The sequence below is a fragment of the Pleurodeles waltl genome, chromosome 8 (genome assembly GCF_031143425.1).
Source record: "Pleurodeles waltl isolate 20211129_DDA chromosome 8, aPleWal1.hap1.20221129, whole genome shotgun sequence".
NCBI classification, from domain to species: domain Eukaryota; kingdom Metazoa; phylum Chordata; class Amphibia; order Caudata; family Salamandridae; genus Pleurodeles; species Pleurodeles waltl.
This window is the reverse complement of record NC_090447.1, coordinates 1,444,706,920-1,444,724,268: the sequence shown is the minus strand read 5'-3', so window position 1 is coordinate 1,444,724,268 and position 17,349 is coordinate 1,444,706,920. Positions and strand designations below refer to the sequence as shown.

Below are 17,349 nucleotides of genomic sequence, written 5' to 3'. Positions count from 1 at the left end.
TGTTGAGTCCATATGTTGGTCATCCAAACTGTCCAGGAAGCGTTCCAGATCCTCAGGCTCTGTGTAATTCCTTGAGTTCCCATCCATTGTGATCCACATTGTGGCAGGTTCTAAAAGACCATATTTGATATCCCATTTGCGAAGTCTTGGCCTAAGTTGCAGGAACGCTTTTCGTTTGGCATTGGTTTCAGTGGAGAAGTCTGCAGCAATAAACACTTTATGGCCTTCCAAGTCATACGGACCATGTTTACGAGCAGCTGTTAATATTTGGCAGACCTGTTCATGACGTAAGAGGCATGTTACAATCGATCTAGGTCTAGATTCAAGAGTTGAAGTTGAAGTTCTTAATCGAATTCTGTGAGCTCTCTGCAACTCAAGGGGATGCTCAAAAGATATGTTCAGTAGCCGCGGTATTAACGTTAGTAGCAAGTTCTTCACATCATTATTGACTTCCATTTTTTCTGGAATTCCATAAAAACGAATGTTATTTCTTCGGGCCCTGTCTTCCAAATCTATAACTGTTTGTTTTAGGTGCCAGATATCCGGACCCCAATACTCTGCATTATCTAATTTCTCTTCCAAAAAAGTGGTTCTTTGATCTAAAATTTCCACTTTGGTATGAAAAGAGTTTAGATCCATCCGTATTGTCTTCATTTCTGTTGCGAGATCTGAAATTTTTACATCCATAGATCCCAATCTTTGCCCCACTGCAGAGATCTCTTTTAAAATAAGGCCCATAGAAGCAATGTCTTGTGGGACAATAGTAGACGTCCCTGGAGGTACAGTGTTCCCTACTATTTGAGTAAACAAAGGCTTTCTATTAGATTTGCCACTGGCCATACTGTTATATTTTAATGTTAGAGAAGACAATAAATAAGTACAGCTTAGTAATCAAATATGATATCCAATTGACTCACAAAGTAGGTAGATATTAACACTGTAAATGGTGACAAACATCTGGGATTTTAAAATTATGGCTATATGTTTTCAAGCGGGTGTCGCTGAGAAACAGTGCATCAGAAATGTTGTACAGTTTTCGCCTGCCTACCCAAATTCACTTTACCCCTCTGCTGATAGGAATTCCGGGGTTTATTTAATTTCGGAGTAGAGTCTGAATTGTCAAATTTAGAGAAATATCTCAGAAGTGAAAGTTGATATGCTTCTCATACAGCAGCCTTTCGACATTCAAGGAAAGGAATTTCACATATCTCTTCAGAAACTGTCTGTGTTTCCTGATAGAATGAGTAATTTTCACAAACTCTCTCAGCTGTAGGAATGGTGTACAACACTCACTTGCCAAACTGTATTTACGCCACACACCTGTAGACAAGAAATTCCTGCGCTTACATAATCACGTAATGGATCCTGAACAGTTAAGTGAAGAGAAATACCTCATAGTTGAGAGTTGTCAGAGGCTTCTCTTACAGCAGCCTTTTCACTTATCCCACCAGCAGCTGGCTGTGTTTCCTGACAGAATTAGTCTTTGCCACAGACTTCTAGAATTTTAAAAAATAATGATTGAATGCTTTCAGACAGGTGTCCCTGAGAATCAGTGCATCAGAAACAGCTCACATCTTTTGCCTGCCTATCCAAATTTGCTTTACACCCTCTGCTGATAGGAATTCCAGCATTTACTTAATTGCGTAGCAGACTCTAAACTGTCAAATGAAGAGAAATACCTCAGAAGTGAAAGTCCATATGTTTCCCCTACAGCAGCCTTTCAAGAAAGGGAATTCCACTTATCTGTTAAGGAACTGGCTGTATTTCCTTCCACACACTCAGCTGACAAGAAAATCCTGTGCTCACACATTCAGGTAATGGAGTCTGAACAGTTAAGCAAAGAGAAAATACCTCAGAGTTGAGACTTGTCAGAGGCTTCCCTGTGCTGTGTGGAGAGTTCAACCAAAGGTCAACAGTAATTTAATTCCCCTGGTGCAGCCTCCCAGTTTAAACACGAAGAAAGCCCCTTATCTCTTCAGCAGCTGACGCTGTGTCCTGACAGAAAGTGTTGTTCTTTGCTCAGCTGGGCCGTGTTCAGGTGATTTGTAGCCGGGCTTCAGGGCTTCAATTAGAGTTATGTTGGCTGTTATCACATCTATATTTCCTCTCATTCTGAATCCAAGGAGGCTTTTTGACAGCTGTTTGGGTAATCCTTATCGCCTCGAGTCTCGGAGCTCTACGTTGAGGCGGCCATCAGACGGCAGCCAGACTCCGCCCCCTTATACTTACTTTTTGATTGCGATGAACGAGTTAGCCCAAATGTATGTACCAAAACTAAACTCTTAAATTGAGTTCCATTTACTTAATATTTTTTGATGATCATTCACACCATAACATTTAAAAAAATTGGGCAGTTCTATGGCAGTCTGTGTGACTTTAGCTCTCATGTAGAAGATTGCAACGCAAAAAGTAGCTTTTTACTGCCCATATTCATGCTTATAGTTTCCTAATCTGTCTGTCACAATTTTAAGAGATGCCACTTGTGAAAGGAATATATTCTTTCTTTCAGCATTCTAAGGTCCTAAAGTATTATGCTTAGTTTGCCTCTACTATTCTCAGTATCTATTTCCCTATTTCTCCCGGCTGCTTCCCTCATGGGATTGGCTGATTTCTACTTTAACGCAATTGATATGCACACTATTAAATCTCTTTTTGACTTGCTTTACTGTTGCAATTCCTTAGGAAAAACATTCATATTCATTCATTCATTAAATCAGTCAATGTATTCCATTATTTTGGGGACTGATTTAGACTATAATTGAAAACATTTTCCAATACTATAGGTACTGACATTGACCTTCCAAGACTTCGGATCTAGCTTGTACACTACTGATCTTACAAATCCTATAGCAAGTCTCTGATCATGCTAATTTCTGTGCAGATTCCAAAAGCATGCTACTTTACATTCGTCTGTTACTTTGTAAAAAATGTCAGTAGCAAACAAAGCATCAATTTCATTTCTAACTAGCACCTTTCATCATTTCCAGTTTAGAAAATGTGGGAGATTTGTCTAAGTGCAATGAAAATTATTTTCTACTCACTGCAAAACCTAAGTATGTTGCTTGATGGACAGTGTCATTTCATGCAGCAAAAACAGTGTCTGTTCCTTGGCTTTGTCATCACTCTGTTCCCCACACTCCATGTAAAGAAATTGTTTAAAGCAACAACATAAACCCCTGTTGGGCATTTTGATTCAAAATATAGAAGAATACATTATTTTATTCATAGAAAAAACATGAGTACTTCTGATTGTAGAAGTATCAGGGTCAAATCGTTCTAGTCAATTTTGGTTTGTAGTGAGGGAAATCTGTAATAAATTCAGGTTCAATCTTCCCCATCGGTTCAGTGAAGTTTTCCCACTCAGTGTGCTGAAACATCATCCTAGCGACATTTGAAATGTGTCAGCATTTCTACTCTAACACTATAATTCTCTATAGTCACCTGTAGTGAGATGTGGATCATCACCATACATTAAAGTGCTGGGATTGTAAATCAACAAATAAATGTATATTGTTCCTAACCTAGTCACTCATAAGAGGTCCTTGTGATAATATGTCATCTAGGTTCAGTCAAAACATACGCAGCATTTGTACAGTCTCCCCTGGTCCTAGGATTTGTTAACCCAAATCCTTCCAATAGACACCGTCTTGCAGCAATATAGTTTCTGTTCTAACTGTAAACTTATTCCACTCACTTCTAGTGACTCTATGTAGGCATTTCTGCTTGTTTGACATCATCATCATTTCCTTTAGATTCTCTGTCCACACCATGGTCAGATAAACGTGGACACAATTAGTGTTAAAGCTATCCAGACATAGGTCCATGGAGGCTTAATGCAAGTCTCAATTGCAAATCTGAACTCCACAAATCTACGTTTGCCAATTTCCGAGTAAATTCTCCATGAAAGCCATTTGAAAGCTACAATGTTGCTCTCCAGCAAGCACTAAGCTATGAATGTTTTGCATTTAGATAGCTGTAAGTTACAATCTTGAGGGTTTTTGGTGCTCTCAGCAAACAAGCTTTCAAGGTCATCTGTGGCAGGTGTTAGTGGTGGTGCAAATGGTGTTAGCAATGCATGACCAATCATCTCAGCAATTATTTCTTGTTTATTTATGCACGGACTTGGCTATTCTTCATTAGGGTGTGTTCTGAATGTAGCACAACCTGCCGTAACTCTTGTCTGTTGTACAGTCTGTGGTAATTCTGGTAGTTCCTCTGTGGACTGTACAAAATAGTCCACATGGTACAGTCAATGGATATCAGTCTCTGTTTCTTCTTTCTAAGTAACAGTGACAATGCCACTTCTTGTTCCTTTTATCACTATGACTATCACAGCCCTTTTGTAGGCGGGATTTAATTCCTCTTTTTCGCCCAGCTTCACAGCCACAAGTTTTCCAACATTGGGTAACAGCCAGAAAACTTTGATTGGACTCTACTTCGTGTGTGTCAACCAAACTTTGCTGGACAACCTAAAAATCCTGTGACAGAGCAAGGCATGATTGATCATGAGGATTCTCCTTTCCCGAAGATTGCATGTATACATTTTCATACATCTCATAAAGCATGCATTTCGTCATAACATGAGCTCTTGGTGCACTGTATAGGATATTTAGCCAAGTTGTAATATCAACTAAGATCCCAACAACAAAGACTTGTTTGAGAATATTGTTGGCTCTCTCAAGTACCGAATTTGAAATAAGTCTAAAAGGATGTGAGAACTGAATGGGGAACCCCACCTAGGTGAGTGCTTCCATCAATAACTTAGAAATAAAGGTGAGTGAAAGATGCCACAGCCAAGAGCTATGCGCTGTATTTTCAGATTGCAGATGTACATGGGGCAGGCTCTGTGTCCAGTAACCAGAGGTTATAGGGCCTGAGTACATGGGATTATCTTGTACCATTCCCTACAGGGATAAATCACATTGGCACTGGGTGCACGGCATGGCCCTCTATTCATCTGGGGAATATATTTACACAAAATCCATGAAATTCTCTATAAAAACCTTAATTACAGAGAAGTAAGGGTTGTTTTGGAAGCAGTAAAGTGCAGTTTTGTCACTCATCAATGATTGTTTGTGATGGCATGCACGATGTTGTGGGTGAAATCATGAGCAGTGAATAGTTTGTGTGGTATTTAAGGCAGCAACGGTTTCTTAACTGGTGCTTTTGAGGTTATCATTTATATCTTAAAGTCACTTTGAAAGTAGTGATCCCAGTGGAATTTAAAGGTTTGGAAATGCATCTCACTCCTTCAAACACAAAGTTGTCTTAATCTTCATATACAGGAAGCTGAATATAGAATCCCAACAGACTGCTCTGGTGAAGCATAGGATTTTGCATGGTACCTCAGATGCAAATTGGCTTTTTTGTTGCCAGGCTGTATCACAAGCAGATCTATTAAAAAATAAATTGGGCACAATTTCCATATGATTCACCCCATTTTAAGGTAAACCTATAAGTAGTGACTTGAGTACTGCTTGAAGGAATTTCCCAGTAGTTAAAATATGTTAATCAAAATATTTACCTTTGTCAGACTGATGTAGTTGCTGGGTCCATTAAGCATTCAATGTAGGAAAGGTTAGGGTCCCTGCAAACCAGAGCTTAAAAGACCATGGGGGTCATTCTGACCCTGGCTGTAAATACCGCCATGGCGGAGGTTGGCGGTAGCACCGCCAACAGGCTGGCGGTGCTCCGCCGGGCATTCTGACCGCGGCGGTACAGCCGCGGCCAGAAGCGGAAAGCCGGCGGTGTACCGCCGACTCTCCGCTGCCCATGGGAATCCGCCATGGGGATTCTGACACCCCATACCGCCATCCTGTTCCTGGCGGTTCGCCCGCCAGGAACAGGATGGCAGTATGGGGTGTCGTGGGGCCCCTGGGGGCCCCTGCAGTGCCCATGCCTATGGCATGGGCACTGCAGGGGCCCCCGTAAGAGGGCCCCACAAAGAATTTCAGTGTCTGCTTTGCAGACACTGAAATTCGCGACGGGTGCAACTGCACCCGTCGCACCTTCCCACTCCGCCGGCTCCATTCTGAGCCGGCTTCCTCGTGGGAAGGGTGTTTCCCGCTGGGCTGGCGGGCGGACTTTCGGCGGTCGCCCGCCAGCCCAGTGGGAAACCCAGAATGACCGTGAGCCTCCCCAAAGGAGCCTTGCCTCCCTTTGCATAAGTGGACAAGCAGCCAAGGCCTAACTAAAGGGATGTAAGTGGCCAGCATATGTAAAGTACAGAACAATTATCACAGTTTCAAAATAGCTTGAATACCAAGCCAAGTTGACATGTGGGATATAATTTATATGAGTATGAAATATGTCTACAGTATGCATACAGTATAAACAGTTAAACAGAACTAACATGATGCAGTATGTAACATTACTCCAGTGACATATTCATGAGGAATACAAATATATTGTACAATGTGTGATGTGATCACAATCTTTCAAGAGTCTTCACCATCATAGAGGTTCAGGAACATCTGAAACCAGGCAAACACCACGGCAATTTAGATATAGTATCATCGGCCTGTAAAGTAATGAGAAAGTGTCTCAAATTTTTTATGTGCGATGTTGGACACAAGGGCGGCATATTGACATGAGTTGTCAAGGGACAAAAGTGTCACATGCCCAAGAATGCTCAGGGCTCACAATAGGAGAGGATCCGGCTGTATGGCAGAATGGCTAGCCAATGGCTAGATGGATCGAAACAGCAAACATCGATGCATGGAGTATGCTTGCCAGGCAGACCTGAAAGCCGTAACAGTTGATCTCTTACGGAACACAACTTCATACCTGTTTAGGCGTTTGAAGGGTTAAGCAACTCTACATAAACACTGACATTGATCTAAGCCAATTCTTCAGTAGCCTACTTGTAATCTCATGGTTATAGATGGAGAAGGTTTATGGTCTTTCTTCAACCTTCCAAGTGGGCCAGCTTGGGGGCTATCTGCATACTACAAAGTCAGTAACAGTACAGATCTGGAGAGAAGCAGCAGACTCCTCACCCGGAGCTTCTGGCTTAATTTTCATGGGACGAACAGCAGGCAGTACCAATGGGTATTGTTGGGCACCTCAAAACAGTACATCATACTAATGCTAGTCAGGTTTTGATGTAAGAGGATTAAGGAAGTACTTCTAATTAAGACAAATGGCCTAATTTTTATGTTGGTGGTATTTATACTCCATTGAAATGGTGGCAGAGTACACATACCACCAACATAACAGTCTGACAGTTGAATTTAAATGCACATGGACTCCATCTCTGCCATGATCAAACCCCTCTAATGGCTTATTGAGTAAGACCCATCTGAGGCAGAACTCAAATTCCATCCATCTAACTTAGATTGGTGTAGTTAGAGGTCAGTTTTAACAGCCCATCACCACCAGGAAAGCCCTGGAGTAAGGGGGCAGTGAAAACTGAAAAAAGCTCTCCTTGCATGGGAAAGGGCTCCCATTGTGAATATCATGTTTTTTTTTTTTTTTTTTAAACAAATTTGACTCATATTGACGGAGCCCTGCCCTAAATAGTGAAAAGCATTGACAGGAACCACTGTGATAGTGGTCCCTATCATTTCCTAGAAATGCATTAGAAATAATTACCTGTTTGGTGATCATTTCTAAATCTGGCGGATGGTGTCTCCGCCAGGGCGATGAGGTAATTTACTCCAAAAGGGCCATCTGCCAGGAAGTTAATTAGGCCCTAAGTTTGTGGAGACCAATCAGAGACTTTACCTCAGGTTCCACCAAATGGGTGACCCTGGGGGGCACCAATCTGCTATTTGGTGGATCTCTAAGGGTTATAGGCCCCTTAAACTGGTGCCAGAAGAAAGAATGCAGAGGCTACTTTAGGGACAAATAAATGGTACAGCTACACGTTGTACCAGTAACTTTCATCCTTACTCTGCCCTTCACATGTTTTCTTTCAGGGTTTACAAAATAAAAAAACTAAAGTGTATCCTGTTGTTTTCTCTTTCAGAATGTTGGTGAGAAGATATCCTTATATGCAAAAAGGCTCAGCAGAAGAAATTAACGAAAATCATTGCCACACTGATAGCGGAAGTGACTGGAAAGAACAGAAGGTTCCAAATAATCTAGGATCTATGTTCCATAGACAAACTAGTTAGTGGAGTTCTTTATGCTTTAAGGAAAGAGACAGAGGTGGATTTGAATGAAAGATTTAAGATGCCCCCCTTCGAGAGCTATCGTATGAAGTTCAAAACTTTCTTGTTCAACTCAACCTAATTCACAGCACCTAATGATTTACACTTTTCATTGTCATTTGCTGCTAGATATCTATCCCTAATAAAATGAGCAAACAAGTGTCATGATTTTAAATTCATCTGTTCCTTTTCATCTACTCATAGTTATTGTTTTATGTAATATGAGTAACCCAAAGAAGCTGTGTGATCGATCCCACTAGAGTGCTGTGTCCGAATCACAAAACATTTTTGGCTTGCAAGCCTTTGGTGGTAAGTAAGGTTGTTAGTGATTAGTGCACAGCAATTTTACCATTCTAGTTTGAAATAAGATTTGTGGAGGTGGTAAACTGTTACAAGAATGTCTGTTCATTTTTAAGCAAAGAGACTGTAGTTGAGGTAAATCACCACCATAACAACGGCATACATATTACAGTAACAGACCACAGTGATAGAAATAAAGCACAACGAAGAATAACAATCTAAGAGTCCAACAATAACACCACAGCAAATATAAAATACAACACACCAACACAATGACAAAGTTGGCTAGGTTCAAAGCCCTTTTAAAGACTCATCTTTTTAAAGAAGTATGAATCTCCTTTAATTTCATGTCCACATTGCTTTTAAGGTATGCCAGTTGTCTGTTTTCTCTTTCCTGCAACTAGAGCTGGAACCCTACATTTGGAGCAGCTGCTGCACTCTACAAATGTTTTAATTTAATCATTTATTCATTCAATGCAACATACAGAGTCAATTACAAAGCAAAAAGAACTCAACGTAATGATGCACTAATACAACACAGGATGTTATGTTTTCTTGTGTTGTACTGTATTGGGTTTACTGCGTTGTGTTTTGATTGTTTGGTTGTGTTGTGTTACGCCCCCTTCTGGTTTTTTATTGAATTTATAATTTGATTTGTGTTAAGTTATTCTCTTGAATTGTGCTCTTTCCCGTAGTACGTGCCTTTCACATTCCAGCTACATGCCTTTACGATTCAAGCTACAAACAACTATTTACCACAGTCTATGTTTGTAGTACACTGCTGCTCCAGTTTCTCAACCACTTAAGACACCAGCTACCATAAAAGACCAAGGGTCTGAATTTGAATGTGGCAGATGGGTTACTCTGTCACAACAGTAAAGGATATCCCATCCGCCAAAATCTAAATCCCATTATATTCTATGGGACTTAGATTTTGGCAGACAGTATGGCCATCACCATTGTGATGGAGTAACACACATGCTGAGTTCTAAATCAGGCCCCTGGTCATCTTTTAGCCCTTCCAATGGTTAATATCTGCCATCATCCCTCTAGTATGTATCTTGTGCTTAACAGAAAACTTAGTTGTTGGAGGTACGAGTTGCACATATTACTAGTTCTATTCTTTACTTAAAAAATAAATGCATGTGTGGTTTAATTAATTTATAATCTGATGGCGATACTTGATTCATATGAAGGAAATCTTAGGACTGATAGTAAATAAAAAAAATATTCTGAAAACGTATCTGAAAATGTAAACACTTCTATTCAACACTTAGGTTCCCATTTACAGTTTGGAGGAATGAGTACTCTCCTACAGAATTGACGTACATGCAGTCTACTGCATTATATGTGCCATAAGATATAACACACTTGTAATAAGGTCGACAGAATATTCGTCACGCTTCTGATGGAGTGTCCCATCCGCCAGGCTTCAATTGGTCCCTTATTACTTTACATATCGTCAATAAACACTTGTATGTTTTTTTGTAGATACTAAATACTTTATATACATGTAAAATTTCAAGAGAACTTCACATCCTTAAGAGTATAAGACCTAGGGCCAGATGTGCTAAATGTTAGGTCTAAAAATGGTCCCAATTTGTGACCAGTGTTATTGTGACCAGTATAGAACTATCTGAGCTGATCTATGCACTAATAAATTGGTTCATAAAATTCAGATTCTGATTCAGAGTGGGTCATTATACAACCTAGCTCACCAGAAATTTTATGAAGTAGGTCACAAATTGCGACTCACTCTGATTAGCCGGCTCCACAGGGATGATACCCAACTACGTCCTGCAGACCAATGTGACAGTGATTGATGTTAAATAAAGAATCTTTTTTTCTTAAATACTGATGTTCTCCTCAATGGAAATGTGGAAAAAAGTGTTTCATTTGTTTTAAAATTTGTTTGAGAATCCTTTACATTCACTAAGGGGAAGGGACCCATTCCCTTTTGTGAATGGGTTACTCCCCAGCTCTGGAGTTGGTAACTTCTCAGAGTTTTCACATAAAGGTTCAGTATTTCAAAGGGGTGGCCATAATGCAACTCTCCCAATTAGGAACTGGAAGGGGCTGCAGTGCCATTTTAGGAGAGGGTAAACGTTTACCAACTCCTAAAATGGGAATGGTACAACAGAAAACGCAAACTCCAAATTGGAGCTTCTGCAACCTTTAAACATTCTATGTAAATCTGGCACCTAATCCAGTAGGGTGGTCTGTTGCTGCATATTATTAATATTATGTTATTACATTATGTTCCCTATTAATGACATACTATTGCACAATGGCATCATCCTACTCACTTTCTATCCTCATGTCTCTCATCACTATTTGCTTTGTTGATACCCAGTTTCCAGGTCCATACTGTAAGAAAGTGCCTCTTTTTGCCTATCACCACTTTTTGCGTACTGATACTGTTTCCTCTTTTTTTTTTGTTTTACTCTGTGTTTAATCGACCATCCCGCTATATGTTGAAGACATGATGGTACTTTCTAGAACGGCTAATAGGTTGCAACACCTTTTAGATTTTTTGTTTCCTGTATTGATTATTTAGACCTTAGTACAAACCTTAGTAAATTGCATGTTATGGTTGTGAGCCCCAGATCAACTAAATGCCATATGTTTGTGAACAAGATTGTGAACAAAAGCGTTAGAACTAAGGTTCAATCCCTTTGCTACCTTGGTGTAATGTTAAATTGTGCTAATGACTGGTCCACACTTTTTTATCCAAGAGATACCAATTGTTTACATCAACTTCAGTCGGATTCTAATTTGGTTCCAGGCTAGCAAATCTATTGAGGCAATGCTAAAGATCTGTCAGGCCAAGTGTATACAAGTCAGCTATATGGGGATACTCATATAATTCCTCACTGCAAGTGCTTGAAAATCAGTTTTTTTAGGTGGCTGTTATCCCTTCCGCATCATCCATGAAGAACTGGGCCAAGGTTATATTTCAGATTTAAGTCATTTGCACACTCTTCTTCTTTGGTTATTATTTCGGATCAAATATGAGAACAACTTAAACAGTGTTATTGTTAGAAATGGGGTCTTTGGCTGGCAATCAGGTTACCCCCTGTCCAAGCAAGGAGCCTCACTCTAGTCAGGTAAAGGAGAATCACCCTTGGTTAAGCCATGCTCACCCCCTTCGTAGCTTAGCACGAGCAAGCAGGCTTAACTTCAGAAGCAATGTGTAAAGTATAACACACACAGAAACTCAGTGAAAACACTACAAAATGACACAACACAGGTTTAGAAATATAGGTAATATTTATCTAAACAAAACAAGACCAAAACGACAAAAATCCAACATACACAAGTCAAGTTATGAATTTACAAAGCAAAAAGAGTCTTAAATACTTTAGGAAACAGTGAGAACACTGCTAGCATGCAAACATACCTGGATAGCGTCAAAAGAACACCGCACGGGTGAGTGTGCATCGGAAAAGGCCAACGATGCATCGATTTCTCACTCGCAAGCGAGCCCGTGCGTCGTTCCTCCTCCAGACGGGTCGGCGTGCGTTGTTTTTTCGCTCCCAGCGATGTTGCGTTGAAAATCCGGTCACACAGTATCACCAAACCACGCTGTGTGGGGTTGCGACGTTATCAGCCTCTGTTAGCGAGTGTTGCACATCATTTCTCCAGCTGCTTTGCTTCGATCATCCAGCTGCGATGCAGGTGGAGAGTAGATTTCAGTTGCAAAGCCGGCGGCCGGCGTTTCTCAGCAGCGTCTTGATAGGTGCTTCAAAGATTTCCCCGCACGGCGGTCTGTGCGTGGATTTTCAGTCTTTGTCTGCCAGCTTCACCTTCCAAGGGCCCAGGAACAGGATAGGGCACCACTTGGCAGGGCAGGAGTATCGGCAGAGAGTCTTTGATGGCCCTGAGACTTCAACAACAGGAGTCAAGCTCAGTTCGAGCCCTTGGAGATTCTTCACAAGCAGGAGTGCACAACAAAGTCCAGTCTTTGTCCCCTTTCACAGGCAGAAGCAGCAACTGCAGGATAGCTTCACAAAGCACAGTCACAGGCAGGGCAGCACTTCTCCTCAGCTCTTCATCTCTTCTCCTTGGCAGAGGTTCATCTTGAGTCCAGAAGTGATCTAATTTTCGGGGGGTTGGGTGCTCTTCTTATACACACACCTGGAGGTTGGAGACTGCATTGTGTGAGGGTAGGCACAGCTGTTTCAGGTGTAAGTGACCACTCCTCCTCTCCCTCCTAGCACAAATGGCTCATCAGGATATGCAGGCTACACCCCAGCTCCCTTTGTGTGACTGTCTAGAGAGAGGTGCAAACAGCCCAACTTTCAAACTAACCCAGAGAGGGAATCCACAAACAGGCAGAGTCACAGAATGGTTTAAGCAAGAAAATGCCTACTTTCTTAAAAGTGGCATTTTAAAATACCCAATCTAAAAACCAACTTCACTAAAATGTGTATTTTTAAATTGTGAGTCCAGAGACCCCAAACTCCACATGCCTATCTGCTCCCAAAGGGAATCTACTTGTAAATCATATTTAAAGGCAGCCCCCATGTTAACCTATGAGAGAGATAGGCCTTGCAACAGTGAAAACTGAATTTGGCAGTATTTCACTGACAGTACATTTAAAACACGTTGGTATATGTCATACCTTAAACATACACTGCACCCTGCTCATTGGGCTACCTAGGGCCTACCTTAGGGGTGTCTTACATGTAAGAAAAGGGAAAGTTTAGGCCTGGCAAGTGGGTACACTTGCCAAGTCGAATTGGCAGTTTAAAACTGCACACACAGACATTGCAGTGGTAGGTCTGAGACATGATTACAGGGCTACTAAAGTGTGTGGCACAACCAGTGCTGCAGGCCCATTAGTAGCATTTGATTTACAGGCCCTGGGCACCTCTAGTGCACTGTACTAGGGACCTACCAGTAAATCAAATATGCCAATCATGGATAAACCAATCAACAATACAATTTACACAGAAAGCATATGCACTTTAGCACTGGTTAGCAGTGGTAAAGTGCTCAGAGTTCAAAAGCCAACAAAAACAGGTCAGAAAAAATAGGATGCAGGAGGAAAAAAGATTGGAGATGACCCTGCAAAAGGAAAAAAAAGTCCAACCGTTATTATTAGGGATTTGGTTTTAGCCTATATAGGGCTTATTACATTTAATTAGGGAATCTTTTAAGATTGTTTAAGTTTGAGTTTTAACCAGTTTATGTTAAGACCTCTTTTCGCGCTTTGGGGGAGTCTGAGTTAAATAAAAGGCCACATTGAATTGTAAAGGCAGGCTTACTTTGGACTAAACATACATTCTTATCAATGAAACAAGGTGATAGGTAGAGTGAGTAATTATTCAAGTCAACTGTCAGCTCCTTTGGCCTGCTTAAAACTGTTCCAAAAATGTAACCATATTTATTGTTTGCCTCTATGTATAATCTCCATTTCTTGTAAACCCAATTTGAAATAATGTGATTCATTGTTTATTAGTTGTTTTTAAAGGTTCATCAGCATGTTTCGTCTTTATCTCACTATGTGTGAGAAATTAGATTGTTGACAGCGGGGTGTAACCCTACTCAAGCACCAGCCACAGTTCTTGTGAGGGTGAACCACAAAAAGTCGTTAAATTAACCTCTGCTTCACCCTTTGGTAGCTTGGCACGAAAGCAGTCAGGCTTAACTTAGAGGCAATGTGTAAGGTATTTATGCAGCACTCAAACAGTAATAAAGTGAAAACACAAGACAAAATCCACATTGTTAGAACAATATAGTAAAATATAATATATTATTTGATTCCAAAACAACACCTGCACAATGCACCTGGGGTGGATAGGCAAGCAGGTAGGTCCCAGTCTCCTCTCGATTCTAAGGAAACTTTTTGGCTGAAAATTTTCTTAGCCCCATGTTTTGTATGTGGACTATCTGGGCAATTTAGCACCCCTTCCAAGGATCCAGCACTGGAGCGCCACCACTTGGAGGTTCAGGACTCACTTAGGCTAAGGCCAGGTGTGTGTTCAAGATGGTTAGAGCCTTTTCTGTCCCTGAGGCTCTGATCAGGAGGCCATCCAACTGGTCCTTGGAGTCACTCTGGTAGTCCTGAGTTCAAGTAAAGCAGATATCAAGCTGTAGGACAGCCCTCTGAAGTACACAGCAGGCTACAGGCAGCAAGGCAGTCCTCTGAGAGTCTTTCACAGGTCCAGAAGTGAACTGAAGAGTGAGTCTGAGAGTCCTAATTTTATACCTGGTGCAGCTTTGAAGTGTTAGAAGCTTCTTGAGACACCTCCCCTGGCATAAAGGTACCTGGAATTTCCTTTCTCCTTGCCCTGGTCCCTGGACGGCTAGGGAGACAACAGGCTCGTGTGAACTTTGTGTGTGTGGTGGAGGCAGCTTCTTTGAAGTGCAAGTGGGGCTCAGCTCCACCGCTCCCATCTTGTCAGTATGGCCCATCCTGCTAACAGCCAATCATTCTGTTTTGTGACTGTCTGGAAGGAATACACTGCCTACTACACCTAGTCCTGTGACCCAGTAAACAGACTGCAGGCTCCACATGGTTAGGACAAGAAAAATGGCAACTTTCTAAAAGTGGCTTTTTCAGAGTTGTTACTTAAAATTCTACTTTATTATTAAAGAGAATTTTAAATTACAATTCCTCAGACGCCCTAAAATTGCATTTCTACCTGCTCCCAAACTTAATAAATGTAATAGGGTAACTCACTGTTATCCTTTGGAAAAAGTAGACCTCATAGTAGTGAAAAACAAATTTGTGTGTTTTTCACTACCAGGACATAAAACTTCAAAGTACATGTCCACCTTTTTAAATACAATGCTCCCTGCCCCAGGGAAGGTTGAATTGGTAGTTAAAAACTACACATAGGTAGCAACGGCAGGCCTGAGACATGATCTAAGGGGCTACTTCAGTGTGTGGCACAATAATAGCATGTAATTTTCCGGATGTAGGTATATGGTATGCAGCTTTACAAGGGACTCATAAATAAATTAAATATGCCAATCAGGTATACGCCAGTTTAAGCATGTTTTAGAAAGTGAGCACAAGCCCTTTTGAGCTGGTTAACAGTGGTAAAGGGCACAAAGTCCTAAGGCAAACAAAAACTAATTTGGTAAAAACAGGAAGGGAGAAGACAAAACGTTTTGGGGAAGACCATCCTAAGGCTGCCACTGTAGCCTGGCTGCTGCAGTTTCAAAACTGCAGCTCAACATGTCAAAATTACCCTTTTTAATATTAGTAAGTCACCCCTGTGTAGGCCTTGTAGTCCACAAGGCAGGGTGCATGGTTTCTAAAAGCAGGTCCATAGTAAGAAGGTAGCCAGCCCCATGAAGCCCTTGCCACACACAGGCTGCAGCCTTACCTCACTGGAGGATTTCAAGCTCATAAAAAGAGATTTAGGGCCTGATTTAGAATTTGGAGGATGGGTTACTTAGTCACAAATATGATGAATATCCTGTTTGATGTATTATAAGTGCCATTGGATATAATGCACTTATAATACAGCAAATGGGATATCTGTCATGTTTGTGACGGTGTAACATGTCCATCGAACTCTAAATCAGGGCCCTGAACAGCATCCAATGGAAGACTCAGAAGCAAAAGCAGTAAGAAATCTGTTCATAAAGGTTTCCTAGTGTGCTGAGTGAGTGTAACAAGTATATAAGCCTATCTCCAGGAAAATTGGTGGGGGGCAAATTATTTAAATGTCTAGATTATTGTGTGTGGTACCTATGGGATGTTTAAATGATGATTCCTCCTTGCATCAACTCATAAAAGCAGTCCCTGGTCCTCAGCTTACCAAAGTGGGCTTACACTGTGATCCATATGCCAGTTCATCCACTGGAGCGTATATGGTGTTTCTGGCATGTAGTAAAGAAAATAGGTAAAGTTTGGTAATCCTGGATATGGGTGAGCCTCACGGTAACTGGTCTTTTGGGGCTGCTAGTACTGCTTAGTAGTGAAGGATCCCAGAGCCCTTCTCCCCACCACACCTACTGCCGGGTGCCGGGAGCCAGAAACTGAAGGGGTCTTCGCATGGGGAGCATCCTCCTAAGCATGGCAGCTGGTGTGACTTTGGCCAGCGCTGTTGGGGTCTAGATGAGCCATGAGCATGAGGAAGGCCCCCTTACTGCGCAATCTGCCTAGATGTGCGGCCTTTACTCTTCTCGTCACCGAGGCACAGCAGCCTGAAGGGCTGGGAGGCCCAACAGACTCACTTCTATTCGCCCGATCCCTCTTGGTGGAACTATTTGCCTGAGGCCATCCTAGCCTAAAAGAAGGGAAGATAGGGCGCTTGTGAGTGGCAGGATGCAGGACGTGGGCCAGAGTACAGCGATGTGCAGTAGCCTGGGGACCCAGAGGAACCTGACCACGATACCGACAGACCCGCCAGACCTGGCAGATGTACAGATCATCTTCCTTCTTCAGGCCTTATAGGTCATAGGAGGATCTGTTAATCACTCCTCCTGTTTACTGTTAAGTCATTTTGGTACAGAAAGGCACTTTAGCAAGCCTGCAACCTCTTTTTCATTGATTGGTTGCAGTATCACCCCCAAGAATGGCAGTCCAGACTGGATGATGATTATTCGCCGATTTTACATCAAAGATTTTCAAGAGATCTGTGTTATAAATCCTGTATCATGTGAGGCCTTTGCTTGCTTTTCTGTTGTTGCTACTCCTTCTGCTCTTGGGCGAGCTACGGGAGGCCTCTCAATCTGGGTTAATCTATTGCTTACAATTTCAGTGGTAGAAGTGGACACCAATTGATCCGTCTTCCAATCAATGTTAATTAAGGATTCTTGCAGTTCTTTTTACTTTTATTTGATTAATTTCTACAACAATTATTTTTTTAATGCATCCTGTAATTTTGCCAAATTATTCTCCTTTTCTTAGAGAAGCTTAATGGTATTTGTTATG

At 41.5% G+C, this 17,349-nt stretch overlaps 1 long non-coding RNA gene across 1 annotated transcript in view; it reads left to right on the top strand.

Annotated features, from left to right (window-relative positions):
• Nucleotides 1–10,269, top strand: part of LOC138248744 (uncharacterized) — an 88,939-nt gene extending 78,670 nt beyond the window's left edge. Inside the window, exon 3 of the long non-coding RNA XR_011194638.1 lies at nt 7,970–10,269. This is a non-coding gene — a long non-coding RNA (uncharacterized lncRNA). The remainder of the gene's footprint in view (nt 1–7,969) is intronic.
• The last annotated feature ends 7,080 nt before the right edge of the window (nt 10,270–17,349 follow it).